At 37.3% G+C, this 14,855-nt stretch overlaps 1 protein-coding gene across 3 annotated transcripts in view; it reads right to left on the bottom strand.

The window, feature by feature from the left end:
- LOC106075826 (uncharacterized) overlaps window positions 1–9,831 on the bottom strand; it is a 125,550-nt gene extending 115,719 nt beyond the window's left edge. For 2 of the 3 annotated variants that reach the window (XM_056006431.1, XM_056006460.1), the window contains exon 1: window positions 9,725–9,802. The gene's annotated coding sequence lies outside the window, so the exon portion shown is untranslated. Of the gene's footprint in view, window positions 1–9,724 lie in introns of all 3 variants that reach the window. The other variant, XM_056006442.1, reaches the window with a different exon arrangement.
- Window positions 9,832–14,855: the final 5,024 nt, after the last annotated feature.

Here is a 14,855-nt window from a genome sequence, read left to right as displayed (position 1 = left end):
ATTGAACAGAACCCATCACGGTGCAATAAAGTTGAACGCGTTCCCATTTCTCAGCTGAAAACACTTCAAGGCTCGACCATACTTGAGTTCAGGCTTCAAGACGAGTATAGCCCCCTTGTCTCATGGAAACAAGGGTTATGTGCTTTTGATAGATGCCGGCTCAGAGCGAACTGACTGTTTTTATGGTTTTGAACCCGAACCCGTTCAGTAAACATTTTATTTAGCGCTTGCCATTATTTTTTGTAAAGGTGTATTTCAAAGTTTATATCTGAGCTACAGAAAACAAACAACAGTGTTTGCTGCCATTCTTGTGTAAGGAATTCAAGTCGTCATTTAGACATTTCAACAAGAAACAAGATGTTCCAAAATAATAACAAAAATAAAAAAAAAACAATACCTCCTACATATATCGTAAAGAGCGACTACTTTGCTCCTAATAGCTGATGAATGTTAGATTTTAAAAAAGAAAGAACATTTTTACTCCTCCCAACCCCATTGCAATGTTTCGTGCTTGTAAGGAGTCTTTCCAGTGTGCATTTTAAAATGTTGGAATTGAAGATACTAGGTATAAAGGGTGTATTTTATTTTTTAGTTGAATGACACACGGGTCCATTATCATTATATATATATATATATATATATATATATATATATATATATATATATATATATATATATATATATCCTGGGCGTAGCCAGGATTTTTTTTCGGGGGGGGGGGAATTTTTTTTCTCCCCCCCCGGCGGAAAAAAAAATGTGTGTGTGTATATATATATATATATATATATATATATAATATATATATATATATATATATATATATATATATAATCTTTATTACATTCTGACTCTTCATTCTTTTGGAAGACGTTTATTAGAATAGGTTCTTCCTGGAGTTAGTGGAAAATTTATAGACTCCCCGACCTTCAAAGCAACGGGGTCTGGGGGAGCGCTGTGAGCACTATTTTCGTTATTGAAAGCCTCAAAAATGCATATTCTGAGGTGTCTCCAGTGCATTATTCTGCTATTAAAAAGTTTTTAACTTGTGCTATTCTTACTTACTTAGATCCTCCCGCGCCGTTCGGCTCATCGGGCGGCAAGCTGTTTCTACAAAAATCTGTCACTGGCAATTTCTGAAGCCTCTTCCCACCTGCTCTGAGGACCTCCATGAAAGTTTGGCGTGAAGTTGTAATAGGATTTCCTGTTTGCGATTTCCTCGTAATGGCCTCCATGTCATTGCAACTCTTATTATGCGTAATTCATTTTGTCGGAGAACATGTCCCGCAAACCTCATGCGACGCTCTGTCACAACCTTACCAAGGGGTCGACTCCCAGTTCGGCATAGCATTTCCTTGATTGAGACCCGATCTCTATAACTGACTCCTAAAATCTGTCTTAGCCATCTTTATTGAGCCACACTTAGTCTTTTTCAATTTCGGCAGAAGACTATTCACTGCACTTTATTAATGGAGTCCAGCCACTGGTAGAAACCTCTGTCTATGCTCTTGGAATTAGGTGACTGTAGTTTGCTTTAGATTTTTTATCGAAGTTTTAACGTCAAAATCATCTTTTATGGGGTTTTAAACTACAAAATCTCTGGAGTTCTTTTTTAACCCTATTTAGCTACGATCATAGAATTTGGTGAGTGTAGTTTGCTTTAGAATAATATTGAAGAGGTGGCTTTCAACTTCAAAACTCTCTAGAGGTGGATTTTAAACTCGAAAACATCTGGAGTGGTTTTAAACACACAAAAAAAAAAAGCCATCTGGAAGAGAGGGTTTTGTCAAAAGCCCCTTTGGCTACACTCATAGAATTTGCAGTGTGTCATTTGCTTTTTTTTTGGAAGAGGTATTTTTTAGCTTTAAACCCCGCTGAAGGAGGGCTTAAACTCAAACCCCCTTTGGCTACACTCATATCATTCTCAGTGTGTAATTTGCTTTTTTATATTGAAGAAGGGGTTTTATAGTTAATTTCAGAGGGGTTTTATCAAAACCTTCCTTAGCTATGCTCTTGGAATTCGGGGATTGTCATTTGCATTATTTTTTGTTTGTTTTGTTTTATAGAAGAGGGAAATTGGACTGCAAAACCCCTGCTAGGGGTTTTAAACTCAAAACCCTCTTGGATGCGCTGGGGCAAGTGATGGTTTAGTATTAAAATCTCACCTAAAATAAACAAAATCAAAGCAATAAATCAGTCACTGAAGTCCGTCTCCCCCCCCCCCTTGGGGGGAGATTTCATTTCAGGGGGGGGGTTTGAACCCCAACCCCCCCCTGGCTACGCCCATGATATATATATAAATATATATATCGAAATTTCCAGGCTGAGACAATTCACCAGCCACACGCGGATGTGCAGACATTCAGAGTCAGGTCCTCGGCCCCCATGGATGGCAGAAGTATACTTATATTTTAAGTCAGCTTGAACCAAAACATAAAACTTGTTTTGAAATAAAAAGTGGCGGTTGTTAATTATTACTTCAAAATGACTCAGCCTTATGTAAAAAAAACAACAACACATGTTAGCTTGTATCGACAACTAGAAATATGGCATACTTACGTTCCGAAACTTTAAACAAAAATAAAAACAACTAAAAAATTACCTTGCAAAAGACACTGCCCTAACACTAACCCTTGCCCTAACACTAACCCTTGCCCTAACACTTAACTCGTATGTTCCAAAAAGCTTCCCTATATTTTCGTTTTTAAATAATAAAAATATCAAGAATAATAGAAATTCTTTGTGGGACTATTTCTAAAAACCACCGCTAAATGTAATTCAGTATTTTATTCCTGGATATCTTTGAATGTCATTTATAAGCTGCCGCTGACACATAGACTAACGCATAATGTTCATTTACGCTCAGATTAACACGAGAGCCCTCAGGAAAAAAAACAATCTTTTGAACTTGGTTCGCACTGCATTGATTGCCCTATGGACCTCACGTACCTCTAGCGCAATGGGCAACTACTCAACCCTGCTTCAATCGGCTAAATCCAGACAACAATAGAACAGAGGTTAAGACGGTCTCAGACAGTCTTTCAAATTAAGCTCATAACATCTAGACTTCCCTAACAGGCCACTGTGTTCGTTGGACATAAACCATTCGGAGGATTTCCCTTAAGAAAACTCGTTCATTGTATGATAAGATTGTTTACTTCTGCTCTCATATTGACAAAGGAAATCATTTCCCGCGCATGTCATTCAATGACGGAGTAGAAGTATTTTATCATATTTGTTGTTTGCTTGCATTTGTCTTTGGCAAGACCCGAATCCGTATATCATAATAATCTTGTCATTTTATAGATTTGCATTCTTTTACAAATCGTATTAATAATCTTGTCATTTTATTGATTCACATTCTTTTATTAAAGAAGGAACATTTGCCAATTATATAATTATTTGTGCCACTACCTAGGCGCGGTGGCTGAGTGGTAAAGCACTTGACTCCCGAACCGAAGGTCCCGGATTCGAATCCCGTTGAAGACTGGGATTTTCATTCCGGGATCTTTGGGCACCTCCGAGTCCACCCAGCTCTAAATGGGTACCTGACATTAGTTAGGCAAAAGTAAAGGCGGTTGGTCGTAGTGCTGGCCACATGACACCCTCGTTAACCGTAGGGCACAGAAACAGATGACCCTATAGACCGCAAGGTCTGAAAGGGGAGCTTTACTTTTACTAATTACTTGTGCCACTACAGGTATGGAGATAATTATTTTTAACACTTTAACCAAAAGTGAAATCTGGTGGGGAATTTTTTCTACACCCTTGTGTGTGCGCGAGTGTGTGTGTCTGTGTGCGCGCGCGCGAGTGTGTGTGTCTGTGTGCGCGCGCGCGAGTGTGTGTTTAAAAACAACATCATGAATGCATCTTTGTTTATAATGCAAACGCACAAGGTGTGTGTGTGTGTGTGTGTGTGTGTGTAGCCAGCTTCGAGCGTGCACCAATCCATTCCAAACGATGAAACTGGAATTCCAACTTTTGTATTTGATTCCAAATGTCCCCAAGACTGAAGCACTACGCTCTCTGTAGATGGACTTACTGTAGAGACGAGACTAGGAGCCCTACAACGTGTAGACACCTGTGTACAACTAGAGAATAAAGTGTGTACATGTCTAGCTCTCTGTAGATGGACTTACTGTAGAGACGAGACTAGGAGCCCTACAACGTGTAGAAACCTGTGTACAACTAGAGAATAAAGTGTGTACATGTCTAGCTCTCTGTAGATGGACTTACTGTAGAGACGAGACTAGGAGCCCTACAACGTGTAGACACCTGTGTACAACTAGAGAATAAAGTGTGTACATGTCTAGCTTCCTTATAAGCCAAATGTATCAAATGGAAAACTTTAAAGCAGTTGAGACATAATGCCTGGAAGTACACAGATTTAGTGAATGTTCAATTTATTAACAAAGATTTGAATACTTCACTGAAAAAGGTCATCAAACAAAATCAGGTTTGTATCGTCAATCAAATCAAAAATCAAATTGGGTTTTCCTTGGGTACTGCATAATTTCAGTGGAAGCAAGTTCGTTGTTATAATGTCAAGAAATCAGACTTTCGAAAACAATTGTACAGAACAGAGGAATCTGGAAACCTGACGAGACACACAACATTTGGATACAAATGCAGAGAGAAAAAAAATATTTGAAAGAAAAAAAATAAAGTTTGGATTTAAATTGGGAAAGAAAACAAAAAAAAATCCAATCAGTTGTCAAAAATATATTTAAAAACTAAACGCATAACACTAGGGAGGCTATGGGAGAGAAAGAGAGAGAGAGACACGCAGAATGAGAGAGAGAGGCAAATGGGGACAGGCAGAGAGAGAGAGGCAAAAGGGGACAGGCAGAGAGAGAGAGAGAGAGAGAGAAAGAGAGGAAGAAAAAGACAAAGAATGAGACACAGAGAGACAGAGAGTCAGAGAGAGGGCAACAATGTGGATGAGGAAGACAAAAAAATTAAAAAACTGGAAGCAGACGATATGTTTAGATTACATTAAAACTCAGGGTAACTCGCCAAGGTGACAAAATTCTCCCATGGTCAAGGTCATGTCCTGACGAATGCCTGGGTGCTGTCCTTCCTACTTCCTTCACGTGTAGAAATCGCACTGACCCCACATGACCCAACATTTACCCAGGGATCTCCGATATTTGCTTGTCAATCCTAAATGTCTTCAACCTGTCTTTATTTTATTTATCTTCCACCAAGACTGAGATGTGGATTAGTTCCCCTGTTTGGTTTGTCAGTCCCGACCTGTTGGGGGGTGATAACAGTGGCAAGCATTGCCAAAGTACAGATGGAGACCCAGGAGGGGAAATCCTTTAATACCCTGGGTTTAGGTCACGGATATTGTGAGTGGCTGTGTCACATGACTTTTGCCTGTCTGAGATAAAACACGGGTTGCGGTTGATTTTGAAACTGAGGTTTGAAGTGGCGGGGATCAATTCTTGGAATCTACAGTTTTGGTTGATCTTGTGCCCTGATGAAGTTAGTACTAGAAACTTTGGCCAATACCTAAACTAGGATATGGAATGTATAATAAAGATTTTTTAAAAAGTGCGAATTTTAAAGCTTCTGTATCTGTGAGTTGATTACGTTACACGCGTGACATTTTTAGACATTAGTTTCAAAATATTCATTTCACTTCTTTAACAAGAACAAAAAAAAAAAAGAAGAACTGAAAGACGCATTGAGTTAGCCAACGATGTAAATACCATGTCACTTGATTGTTACAAATGCGTAACATTATATATTATATATATATATATATATATTGGCGTATATATGTGTAACATTATATCGATGTATTCGTAAAATAGAATTTGCGAAGCCTTCCGTTAAGGAAAAGGTTTGGGACAATATTTCTAGATGCAGGGTGGGAAGGATGGATGGAGATATTGCTAGCCCCCCCCCCCCCTTCCCATTTTTTTAAAGCTGTAAAAAAAACTGAATGTGATTTTTTTTTTTTAAAATTGGGTTATATATTTTGTATGTAGATATAATTGTGAAGCTTAGTGCTAAAACAATGAATTAAGGAATAAACATGGAACAGAACAACAGCAAGAATACAACATCAGAGAGGGAAGGCTAAACAAAAAACAAACTTGACGACATAAAGACTTTAGTGAAATGTTTAAAAAGCTAAGCGAACACTTTTCTTTTATATTACGAGGCTTGACTACATTTCAAATATTTCTATTACAAATATGAAATTTGTTGTATACAGTCTAACGGGTTTAACTGTTACATAAATTTTATTGCTCACCTAAAATTTATTTAAGAGTCGCTTTTTTTTTGTTTTAAATTATCCTAGGACCCCGGAAAATTTCCCCGTGATTCACTTTTTGTGTCATCCCTTATGACATTCGGAAATGACAAGCTTTCCTAATTTCCTTTATTCACAATGCGTACAATTAAAGAACAAATCTTGAGGTGACTGGAGACCAGTCAGACACACCTTGTCTGAATCAAAGTGGGTAAGATATTTAATGCATTTCTGACAAAAGAAAAGACTTTTTTTTTTCAACCTTAACTTTCGGAGTAACAAAAATTAATAAAAATAAAAAAATTAATTTACAATCAGTTTTAAGCCATTTCCCTCAAGGGAAAACACTAATGTAATCCTGTTAACAATAATTAACCTTTTTTTTTTTTTTTTGGTGGGGGGAGGGGGTGTCGGATGTAAAAGTCACGGAACCAATCAACGGTTGTTTGCTCTTGCTTCTAACACCGGGAGCACATTAGAGAAAGGTTAACACAACGGGTGAAATGTTGCGGCCTGGTCTCATTATAAGACCGTATAAGACGTCTCGACATTAGTTTAAGATACAGATTTATAAAGATAGAAATTAGAAAAGGCTACCTAATCTCCCTTATGGGCATACTGTGTACTTAAGCACTTCGCTTCCAAATCGTGGGGTGTCAGGTTCGAATCTCGGTGAAGATTTTGAATTTCGTGATTTTAATGACGCACCTTAGTCCACATAACTCTACAGGGTACCTTACATTAACCTACTTACTAATCTGCCTTCTGTAATCTGTCTAAAAATTATAGACCTACATTTTGTAGACTATCCCAGAATCTATGGAGGACGTCTTGTTGGTCAAACGCTGTATGATTGAAAGAGTGGTTACGTATTTGTTTGGCGTCATGAATATTTCAAGCTATCTACAGACAATACAGAACAAACTTCTACTGGATTAGATCTGGATCTATAGCGACAATCAGGAGGCGCGGTGGCTAAGTGGTAAAGCGTTAAAGCGCTTGGCTTCCGAACTGGGGTCCGAGGTTCGAATCCTGGTGAAGACTGGGATCTTCGGTCGCATCTGAGTCCATCCAGCTCTAATAACCTGACATTAGTTGGGGATTGGGGAAAAGTAAAGGCGGTTGGTCGATGTGCTGGCCACATGACACCCTCGTTAACCGTAGGCCAAGAAACAAATGACCTTTACATCATCTGCCCTATAGACCAAAGGTCTGAAAGGGAAACTTTACTTTTACTATAGCGACAATCAAAATGTGTAATGTCAAAATTCATAACCAAACCATAGCTTGGTCTAACACTTACTTCGCAGAATAGAGTTCGTAGAATACAGAATAGAGTTTCCGGGTAAGATAAGTGAATTTAAACCAAAAATCAGTAAGAAAAAAGCCAAGAACGAAATCTAGATCTATTCTAAATGTTTGATCTACACATCATCGAGATGCTCAAGATAGTAAGAAGAGCTCCCATTGGCAACAGAGCATCATTCTATTCTAGTACAGAGTAGCTGCTTAGCTAACTGCCAATTAGCCAGGTCTAGAGACTAGATCAATAAAATTAGATTTCTAGCCTACCAGGCTAGACTCTACTTAGATCTAGGTCTAGAAATAATTTAGATCTAGAGAATCTAATCTAGATTTATAGGCCTACTATTCTATACGATCTAGATTTAGATCTATATAGATCTGTCTGTTCTGCCTTTATTTATTTGAGTCCAGTGGTGCATTACAGATCTACTATAGATCTAGGTCTATTATTACATCTGTATATGATATTGAAGATTGATCTTATAGATATATGATATATATAGTAGCTTCTTATATTTTGGACACCCCATCAAATTCTCCTTCAATGAACGGGTCGCTTTTTTTGTTTGTAATTCATTTGTTTTTATGTTTGGAGCAAAAATCAACGTTTCGGGACTGCGCATGTCCAATTTTAGATAAGTTCCGGTAATTTTGTTCCGTTTTTCCAAAGCAGATGGCAGTTTTTTAGATTCTCGGTAACCATGTATGTAAAGCTGTTGTTTTAACCTCTCCCGGCAATTCATACCCATATAAGGGATGAAGGCTATATTATGAGCCTGTTTGATCGTAGGCTGATGGGCATATCAAAATAAGCTTCCAAACATCTTTAGAAAGACATTCCAATCACATTTATACCGTTAGCTGTTAAATAAAATTTAATAAGGGGGTGTACAACGAATAATAATGAATTCAGCTCATTCTCCTTCATTGGACACAGCAAAATCGTAATAAGAAATATTATTGGGATTAATAAATCTATGATTTTTTCAATGAATAAGCTTGACCTAGATCGAGATGTCTATAATATATAATTTATGAATGAAAGAAAAAGTGCGGGCTGCTAATTTGAAGCCAGAGACCATGCCCACTGCAGGTGATCACTCCAGATGAGCTGGCAGTGAGGAGAAGTATACACTCAGCTTGTAGTGTCACAAACTATCCAACAGGCAGTGGAGGGAAGGGGGAGAGAGTCATGAAAAGAATTATAAGCATCTATGGGAGGGAGGGGGGTGTTAATGTGTCACAAAACGAACATCCAACTTATGAAAACAAGAAGAGGGTCCTTGGATGGCAATTAAAAGAAAGACAGAGGAAATACATGTAGCCAATGTAGCCTAGTTGAAAATATTTTATTTATTAAATTATAATAATTAATTTATCGATATATAATCTATATAGATTTATTTCTGTCTGTTTCTACACATAGATTACATAGGTATATAAATAATAAACTATAAACGATATATATATATATATATTCTATATAGATCTATATTCTATAATATTATAGAGTTAGAGAGAGAGAGACAGAGAGAGAGTATATGAGGAAATAGACTATAAATACATATTGCAAAAGTGAATCTACTTCTTTTAATACAATCTAAAAAAAATTAAGTAACACAGATATAATTTATTAGCAATTACATAGTGGTGTACAATGACGGTGCTCACTGTCCAATTGAGGAGAAAGCCCAAAAACTGCGTTCAATATAGGAGCATGAAGTGACCCACTTTATTTTAAAATAAAATCTTGACTATGAGTGGTAATACAAAGGAATACAGCTATTTTTATAGTCCTTTAGTTGCAGAATAAGAATCTGCTTTCAGTTTTTTTGTAAGTTAAACCGTCACCAAATAAAAAAATAAAATAAAAATTTGACCTAGTTCCCGTAAGTTGGTGTTCAGGTATAAGAATCTACTATAGATATTTTATATCTATATCTAGATACACATGGTGGAGAGATATCTAGATATGTAGATCTAGTAGAAAAAAAGTTAATTTGGTAGATTATAGATAGATCTAGTTTAAGTATTAATGATTACAAAATTAATCATTTTAATGCCAATAGTCGTTGTCATCTAATATTAATAGATAGAGGTCAAGATCTAATTTTAGTAAGAATGTCTTCTCATTATTTATTTTAAAAAAAAGCTTACCTCTGACAAATAAGTTTAAATATCCTTTTTATTTGTTCGTATCGGGAGCGCCTCAAACTTGACCCTAGACCGTCACTCTAGAATGAAAGCCACTTTTGAATGAGAAACAAAAAATCTATTCCCTCCCTTCAGCATTGAATACCGTTGGTGTAAGTATGGTGCGCTGCAGTGGCCATTTTTTTCGTTATGTTAATGAAACAGTATGGGCAATTAAAGCATCCAAATTCATGATTACTGCCAATGCATAATGAGCGATGTCTTGGACAAAAATCAAAAGTGTATCCACAGTCTGTCTAGCTTAACCTTACATGACCTGGCTGGTCCTGCTGGCGATTTGAAATTGACTTAAGATGTATATGGTTGTAAATACACACACACACACAAGTTCCTATTTACAGGCCCTATTGACTAGTGACAACATGCCAAGCAAATATTCCGAATTTTAGTATAGAATTCATACAATTTGTATACGAATTTATTACTTATTTTAATAATATATACTAATTATTTATATTTAAACCAATTTTTAGATTATTTCGCCCCCCCCCCTCTAGTATGTTGGTCGACATGGTGGGGTCGGGAGGGGGCGATGGCACCAATTCCACCCCCCCCCCTAAACTTTCGAGTGGGGGGGGGCGGTCCAATTTATATGTAGAAATCACAGCTTGCTAACAGAATCGGTTGAATATCTATATGATTAAAACTTGTTATTGGTATTTTAACCGATCTTTATAGCCTATTATGTCGTTCCCCTCTTGGCCGATGGGGTGGGGATCGAATACCTCTACTGCCCTTCCCACCTAAAACCTTTGAGTGGTGGGGGGCGGTCCTACTTTTCGGAGAAATCATAGTTTGTGAACAAAATTAATTGAATTAATATACAAATTTTATATTATGTCGCTCTCCTTCAGGTTTTTTTGCCGATTCGGTGGGGTGGGGTGGGGGGAGGGCGATTGCATGTACTGCCCTCCCCACTCTAGCCCTCTGAGTGGGGGGGGGCGGTCCTATTTTAATGGAGAAATCATTGTATGTGAACAAAATTAGTTGAATATCTATATAATATAAACTACGTGAACCCATTGCATATTATGTCGCACCACACTTTAATATCAAATTTTATCATTAGTAAATATAAAATGAAAAAAGGTTGAATCAGGTGGGAGGGGCGATACATGCAATCACCTTTCCCCCATGGGAAAAAACAATATTTTTTCTTTTTGTATTATAGTTAAGAAATTACAAAATAAATAAAAAAATATGTCACTAATATAATTTATACATGCTATAAAATTAAATTCTTATATCGAGTCGCCCCAATCCTATTCTTTAATGCCAAATGCAATCATTAGCAGAAATTATAAAAAGGAGTGAAGATTAATCATTTTCACTCTATCGCCCCCTCCCCTTTCCAGAGTTTTTGTAATTTCACATGAATTTTTCTTAATTATTTTAAGAAAGACTTTGCTTTGGAAAAGTTTTAATTCAAACGAAATATTTCAGTATAAGAGTCACGATTGAGATGAGTTCTAAACCCAAATATTTTTTTTCCTAGTCGCCTTTTTCCAACCTTTACTCAATCTGATATTTTTCTAGTTAAATAGGTTTTGGACTATAACTCACAATTTATGCTTGTATTTTATTGAATATTATTTATCGAATAATTTTTTTTCGGCGGGGATCCTCAAAGCCTTAATCTAAATATGTGGGGTATCTTATCTTTTCAAGGAACAAATCGGTTTTACTTGCAATGTATTAAGGGCGTAAAAATGTATATTAGAATATTTTTCAACATTATTCAAAAAGTCCTTTATAATAGGATGAATAATGAGCCTTAGGTTAGGAGAATGGGTTTCTTCAGTGAAGAATGCAAGAAAACGCTTTTCGTGATTGTGCTTCGACCCGAACCCCACTGATGAATAATGAGCTATAAATGTTAGGAGAATTCGTTTCTGCAGTGAAGAATGCAAGAAAACGCTTTTTGCATAGAGGCCTTGCCCCGAATCCCACTAATAAATAATGAGCTGTAGATGTCAGAAGGATGCGTTTCTGCAGTGAAAAATGCAAGAAAATCCTTTTTGCGTCGGGGCTTAGCCCCGAACCCCACTGATAAATAATGAGCTGTAGATGTAGGGAGAGAAGAATGCAAGAAAACTGGGGGAATCTTACAGCGCTCCCCCAGACCCCCAAGCTTGCAAGAGAAAGGCCTCAACAAGACTTTTTTTTTTTCGCTAAAGGTTGAGAAACACTGCTCTATTTTATTCTCATATATATATATATATGCTGTACGCACGTTTATGCATAAGGTTAGGGTTTACTGGGCGTTAGGGTTAGGGTTTGGAAAAAAATCGCCCCCCCCCCACTCCAAAGTTTTGGATCCGCCAGTGGACCGTCCCCTTAAGAAACCCTAAAAGCTGTTGTACGATTATGTATAGAAAAAAAAAAAGTCTGCTTTCAGTGTTTCCCGCACGTGTGTTGAATGGTTACATAGTACTTTTTTTTTTTTTTTTTTTTAAAGAGATGAGTTCACTTGGTGGTCTTCTAGTTAATTGTTCCAGTAGTTTGTGGAACACCTATTTAGAGAGATTAGTTCACTCGGTGGTCTTCTAGTTAATTGTTCCAGTAGTTTGTGGAACACCTATTTAGAGAGATTAGTTCACTCGGTGGTCTTCTAGTTAATTGTTCCAGTAGTTTGTGGACACACCTATTTAGAGAGATGAGTTCACTTGGTGGTCTTCTAGTTAATTGTTCCAGTAGTTTGTGGACACACCTATTTAGAGAGATGAGTTCACTTGGTGGTCTTCTAGTTAATTGTTCCAGTAGTTTGTGGACACACCTATTTAGAGAGATGAGTTCACTTGGTGGTCTTCTAGTTAATTGTTCCAGTAGTTTGTGGACACACCTATTTAGAGAGATGAGTTCACTTGGTGGTCTTCTAGTTAATTGTTCCAGTAGTTTGTGGACACACCTATTTAGAGAGATGAGTTCACTTGGTGGTCTTCTAGTTAATTGTTCCAGTAGTTTGTGGACACACCTATTTAGAGAGATGAGTTCACTTGGTGGTCTTCTAGTTAATTGTTCCAGTAGTTTGTGGACACACCTATTTAGAGAGATGAGTTCACTTGGTGGTCTTCTAGTTAATTGTTCCAGTAGTTTGTGGACACACCTATTTAGAGAGATGAGTTCACTTGGTGGTCTTCTAGTTAATTGTTCCAGTAGTTTGTGGACACACCTACTTAGACCTCGCGGTACACAGTGTGGGAAACACAGGTTTATATCTACCTAAAAGTAGGGTAACTTCCGGTTTTATTTTTTATTTTTATTGAACTGCTTTTTTAGATGTTATTGTTTGTTTTTTTTTAATTGCTATCCTAATCAAAGTTATCATGGTAACATTTTTTTTGCTCACGGTCTGACTACTAGCGGAAAACTGACCTTGAACTTTATCCGTCATAAATGAAATGTTGAAACGTGTTGTTTGTTTGTTTGTTTTTTTTACATGTAATTTATAATTAGATTGCCTATGGCACACGCGCATATTTAAAAAAAATGAGAGAACGAGGTTCCGTAGAAAGGTTTGTGTCAGCGCTGCATCGGCAGGAGGGAAAGCCTTTCCCAGCGGGGACTAATCGGCTGGCAGAAGCAGCAATTATTTCGGGGTAGCTGCCAATTGGCTACTCGCATCAGTGCCTCGCTAAAATCGCGTCGACTACAGCATCATCATCCTCTTTTGTCGTCGCTGCTACCGGGGGCCTGCGACCTCTTTTCAAAAGTATTCGCAGACGATAAAATGATTAAATCGCTTCTTGTTCACTGCATTGAAGGCACAATAAGTCCTTGATAAAGCGGGTCTTTTCCTTATTCCTATCATAGCTAAGTGATAAGTGTATTATTTTTAGAATACTCTACAATAACTAGTGAAACAGCTGTTGTAGCGTTCATGGTACTTTGTTACCCCCCCCCCAACAGCTTTTTTTTTTTTTTTTTATTCTCAGATTATCCATTCACTGTACCATCGGTCTTAAGCTGGTTAACTTTGAAACTTTTAAGTCACCAAATGACTGCCTTACGACGAGCCCGGGATGGGTAACTGAGATGTCGTGGATCCTCAAACGATATTGCATTGAACCCGAGGGGGAAAAATAGAGAATACGATTAAATTTGGGAGACGATGTATTCAGTTATTTCAAGTTGAGTTCTTTTTTTAATACCATTACTAATATGTTAAAAAGGAACTAATAGTCATTCTCTGTCACTGCCAGCAGTGCCAGGGTCGAGTATCGTAAGAGAGAAACAAAATTCATCGTAGTCCCTTTAACAGTGTTCATTGAGAAATGTTCTGGTGATCTGGCAAGTCTGCAGCGGTACCGTCCTCTGACAGGCTACGAGAGTCTTCTGAGGGATGTTAAAGGCCTTGAAGGTATCTTATATCTTATAATCTTATATCATAGATAAGGTCAGTCGGTATTATCCGCTCAGTTGATGTTATTTAAGACAACTTCATAACTGCTTAGATTCCCATATTTCCCTTTTTTTTTCATTTCGGTTTTTCTTATATTATGGGGTAGTGGTACAGCGATGTCAATGATGGTAGCGGTTTTTCTTTTTTGTCAACAAACAGCAGATCAGGGCGATTAAAATCTACCGTTTTTGTCAGTCCAAATAGGCCTGTCCCAGTGTAAGTGATCGGTTGACTCGAGAACTTCTTGTGGGGAGTAGTTGGGACAAGGAGAAGAATCTTTATTAATCAAAATATGTTTCAAAGCCAGGTGTTGGTGTGTTTTTATTATTATTATTATTATTATATCGTATTGTTTTCTTTCTTCTTCATTCACATATCGTATGTTGGAGGGCTCAGAACATATCTGCGGTGAAACACGTAGTGGTGTCCAGATCAGGCTGCTCCCCATTTATTTTCTATTCTCCTATATGAGAGTTTCAGGGCCAGTGTCCTGTTCGGGCCACTTTATAGAGTAAGCAGTTTTGAAGGATATGATCGGCATTCTCTGGGCTCGTGTTGTAGAATCTATTTGTATATAACATAGTTAAGAATAAAGCCTCACAATTTTTACTATAGCTCTGAATGAAATTATCCTTACATAAAACTGAAAGGGAAAAAAATAATTTAAAACTA

This window comes from Biomphalaria glabrata, chromosome 1, assembly GCF_947242115.1.
Source record: "Biomphalaria glabrata chromosome 1, xgBioGlab47.1, whole genome shotgun sequence".
NCBI classification, from domain to species: Eukaryota; Metazoa; Mollusca; class Gastropoda; family Planorbidae; genus Biomphalaria; species Biomphalaria glabrata.
This window is presented reverse-complemented; position numbering and strand designations above follow the sequence as displayed.